The following is a 4,958-nucleotide window of genomic DNA, read 5'->3' on the forward strand; positions in this document are numbered from 1 at the left end:
CAATTAAGTAATTAACTTAATTTAATGTAAGTAAGTTACTTAATTTAATGGTTAAAAAACTAATATTATACATATTATATATTTTCTTAAAATAATTTATGAATGAATTGCTGGAGTTTACTTAATTAGTTTTATGTACAAAAAAAAAATCGTTCGTAAATCATTGAGCTAATTAATTTTTAATGATTTTGAATTGAATCGTAGCATAACAATAAAAATATTTCTGCTCAAAAATAAAATGATGAAACTTGTTATAAAATGAATTATAACGAAAGAATTCAATAACGATAAGGAAATATTTTTTATATCATATATAGACAAATTTGATGTATTATTTTTATGCTATAATTTACTGTACATAATAAAGAATAATTAAATAAGATTCGATCCATACTTTTCCAATTACTTAATCAGTTACAGTTATAATTAATAATATTAATAATTCTACTTATAAAATCCTATAATTTGTTTTTATTATGGCTATTTATTATTTAACTAGTCGACCCATAAGAATATTTTACACAATATTGTAATCAAAAAACTAATGCTGATATTATAATGTGTAAATAAGACTGATATTTATTACTACTGTAAAAAATAAAATATTTATCATTTATAAAAAATTGCATTTACTCATTCCCACATTATAATATGACTATTCGTTTTTTTCAAACTCGACTTTGTGCAAAATATTATGTTTATCTGGTTAGTTAATTACATTTATTCGTGTACTAGCTGTTACTCGCCCGCTCCGCTGGGTGCTTTATAGAATTGCATTTTTAGATCCAGACTTGAAATTTAATTTCTGAAAAAAAAATTAACTTGAATCAAGAAAAAAATTCTTGAACTAAGTAAATAATTTTGAAAAGTTTCAATGTCTTGAATCAAGTAAAATTTACGTAAGCCAAGAAAAATTTTTTAGTTTAAGAATTTTTCTACTCAAATCAAGTTCTTCAAAATTAGTGACTTGATTCAAGTAAATTTTTTTTCTGTGTAAAGTATTATTTTGACTTGCACAGATTCCAAATTCTGTCGAATTGGCATGCACCTTTTATCCATGCAATTATTCTAGCTAATATTCATTGTAACTTTCAATGTGCAATCATTATAACATTCCTGTGTCTTTCTTAAAAAAATAAATAATAATTGATATGAAAAAAAAAATTTGTAATGAGCATTGAAAGTTTCAGTTAAAGAAATTGCATCAGGTTTCATAAGTAAAGAAATCTGCCTAGTATATAAATATAACCAATAGAATTAAAAACTACTTTATCAAAGTTAAGGAGGTAAGGTAAAAGCCCCAATATATGATCATGTACCAGTATATGATCACTCCATGTATTTGTATATCTATACTCACAAATATAGGTATACAAATACATGGAGTGATCATATACTGGTACATGATCATATATTGGGGCTTTTACCTTACTGTGCAAAATCACTTTTCTTACAATATTCTTCAATTTTTGAATACGCGTACTTTGAAGTGTCCTCTATACGAATAAATTTTTAACTTCCCGCTAAGAAAATCGAAGATTTTCAAAAATCGGGAAGTTATTGTTTTCACCCCGTTTTGCAAAAATCGAGTTTTCATCAGATCTCGACGTTTGAAGGTCACAGGAAGCTTCCCTGACTATCCCCGTGAGGTTGTCACGGTGTCTGTATGTATGTATGTGTGTGTGTGTGTGTGTGTGTGTGTGTGTGTGTGAAAGTATGTGAACCGCTTATAACTTTTGAACGGCTTGACCGATTTCATCGCGGTTGGTGCCATTTGAAAGGGCTTGACCAAACTTAGATTTTGAAAACTATTTGGACCGATTCAGATCAATAGATTTTGAGAAATCTTAAAAAAACTGAAAAAAAAATTTTTTTCAAATGTGGTTTTTTTGGAATAACTTTTAAACGGCTGAACCGATCAATTCCAAAAACAAATCAGCTTTTAACCTCAAAAAACCACGTCGATCGCCACCAGTCCGGTCAAAATCGGTTGATTCGTTCGAGAGATATCGTGAACGAAAGAAAACCGAAAAAAGTGTTTTTTCAGAATAACTCCAAAATTCCTAGCGCGATCAATTCAAAATTTGAGATTCTTTGTGAGGTTTGAAAAACTGCGTCGAATGCTCCTAACCGCGTAAAAATCGGTTTATCCATTCAAAAGTTATTGCGGTTTAAAATTTCAAGAAATAGTGTCTTATCAAATCTCTATCAGACTTTTGAGCTCGAAGTGCTTTAAAGCATAGAAAAGCAATCTCTTTGAGCTCGGAGAGCTCAAAATAACCCATAAATTGTATTTTTGAGCTCGAAGAGCTCAAAAACGTCATTGGTGCAATTTTAAGCGCCTAAGTATGGGATTAGCGGGAAGTTGCAGGGATGGCCTTCAGGGTCAACCGTTTTTCTAATTTTTTTTAATAGTCCTTGCGGTGCTAATTTTCGAAATATTAGCAATTAAAAATCGTACATTTAACATGTATTCCCTATCCTGACCGTAGTTAGAGTGAACATTTTATTGAATAACAACCATACTTTTCTTAGGATTTTTTTAAAAAACTGAGAATATTTAATTGAAGTTATAACAAGTATTTTTTATCAAAAATAACACAAACGAGCAATATTCATTTTTTTATAATAAATGTTTGAAGTTAATGACTTTCGATATTTCACGTGAGTGGAAGTAAGTGAGCGATAGTCTGTAAAGAGAGGCAACACTAGTGCGTGAGAAAGAAACCAATAGCCATAACATTGGTGTCTTTTTTTTTGGGGCAATACCTCCTTAAAAGTTCTATTGAACCATTTTCATATGTGTAGTACAACCGACTTATGAATATTATTCTGTCAAGAATTCTCAACAGATCCTAACGAAACTTAGTATACAGATTCCTTGGACAATTAGCTTGCATGAGTCTTAAAATAAGCGAAATCCTTCATTTAGTTCAGAAATGGTAGCTTTTCAAAATTATTAAAATAGTAAAAATTACGATTTCGGTGACTTCATTTATGTATAAGTTTTGATAGAAAAAGTCTAGCTAATTTTTGATAAATTCATATAAAAGTTCATATAAAAGTTCAATTGAACTATTTTCAGACAATGTGTAATACAACCTCCTTAGGGGGCGTCCATAAATTACGTGAGGCATTTTTGAAAATTTTTTGACCCCCCCTCCCCCCTTGATGAGATTTCGTAAGATTTTCCCAACTCCCTCCCCCCTCCCCTAATCTCACGCGAGATTCTTCGAGATAGCGTTCGAGATATTACAAAAATGAAATTCAAAAGCTGTAAAAATCGCCAAATTTTGAATTTGCATATCTTTTGAAAAATTTTTTTTTTCTTTTGTCAATTGTTGAAATAAAAAAAATGTTTTCAAATTATAATTAGTTATGCTGGCGCTATTTATTGCAAGAACTACTGAGATCAAATTAAAGAGTCTGGGCAAAAGAAACCTGTGTAAATGAATTACTGAGTAAAAGATATCATGTGTTATCGGATGCCTGTGTAATAGAAATTCTGTATAATTGGAACTTTGGGTAAAAGATGCACTGTATCATAAAAATCTGGACAAACGAATTCTGGGTAAAAGAATTGTGTCCAATACTAGGTCTGGGAAATCGGATTATGGGTCATTGATGTCCACCCCTAAAATTTAATTTATTCTTGATTTTTTTTGAATTTTCTTAACTACGAAATAAATTGAAAAAGTATTAAAAGTCGACGAACAATAGCTTAAATTGAAGATAATTAAACATATTATGACAAAATTTTATTAAAATTACGACATGAGACCGGCTACCACCGATAGATTTCTAAATAAATCTACCTAAAAAATTAGTGAACCTATCGATCAATAATCAAATTAAATAATCGAGCGCTACTTTGCTGCTCTGCAGGGTTCAGACGAATACGACAAACACTATTGTGTCAAATTTGGCCATATTTTATTATAGAAATACTATTTCACGCAATTTTACACTGTTTTCTGCTAGAGAAAAAATTACGTGATATTTGTTAAGATCCCCCCTCCCCCCTAAGTGAGATTTGGTAAGATTTAGCTTGATCCACTCCCCCCCTAGAACACCTCACGTAATTAATGGACGCCCCCTTATGTATGTTATTTTATCAAGAATTCTCAACAGATTCTAACGAAATTCGGTACAAATATTTCTTAGACAAAATACATAAAAATAGTTTCTTTTCTAGTTGATTATACTTTTTTTTTTTTCTTAAGAAATCTACCTTCCATCTCGGCTGTGGCCGAATGGGCTTTTTTTCAATGTAGTAATTTATTGAAAGATAAAGTGACGTAAATTAATCTACTATATATAAAACTATTTATAAGGATGTTTCATTTTGCAGCGAAAGTATTTTTCATCCAGTTTGAAAAACTGTTAATTTTTGGATAAAAAAAGTATTTTACGGAGCATTCAGTAGTTTGATATTTTCTTCTTCTATTTTGTTTCATTTTTTTGACACGATGTCACGATATTAAGAAAAAATTCTCTGTCAGTATTCTGTCGAAATCAATTCGGTATTTATAAAAGCTTAAAAAAAAATCTTAATTAAATTTTCATAACTTATTTTTATTTATCGTATAAAACTGATAAAAAAAACTTCTTAACACCTGGAACCATAAATAAATTAAAAGTACATACATTTGGACTTAAGATTATTTAGAAGAATGTTTATTTAATTTTTTTATAAAAAATTGAATGTATTTCCTCAAAATTAAAAAAACTCATCTCATATAAATATGTCTAACTATGATAATGATAAATTTATAGTAGTCTTCTTATTTACTTTAAGCAAAAAAAACTTATCCAAATTGATAAATAGAAAAAAAAAATATATGTGAGAATTTTATTTTTTAAGTTTTATTCATTTATACACGCACTTGTTGATATGGATAATTTTAACTAAATGAAAATATGACTACGGAATGACTCTAAGAAAGTCGTTATCTTTA

This window comes from Cotesia glomerata, linkage group LG6 (genome assembly GCF_020080835.1).
Source record: "Cotesia glomerata isolate CgM1 linkage group LG6, MPM_Cglom_v2.3, whole genome shotgun sequence".
NCBI classification, from domain to species: domain Eukaryota; kingdom Metazoa; phylum Arthropoda; class Insecta; order Hymenoptera; family Braconidae; genus Cotesia; species Cotesia glomerata.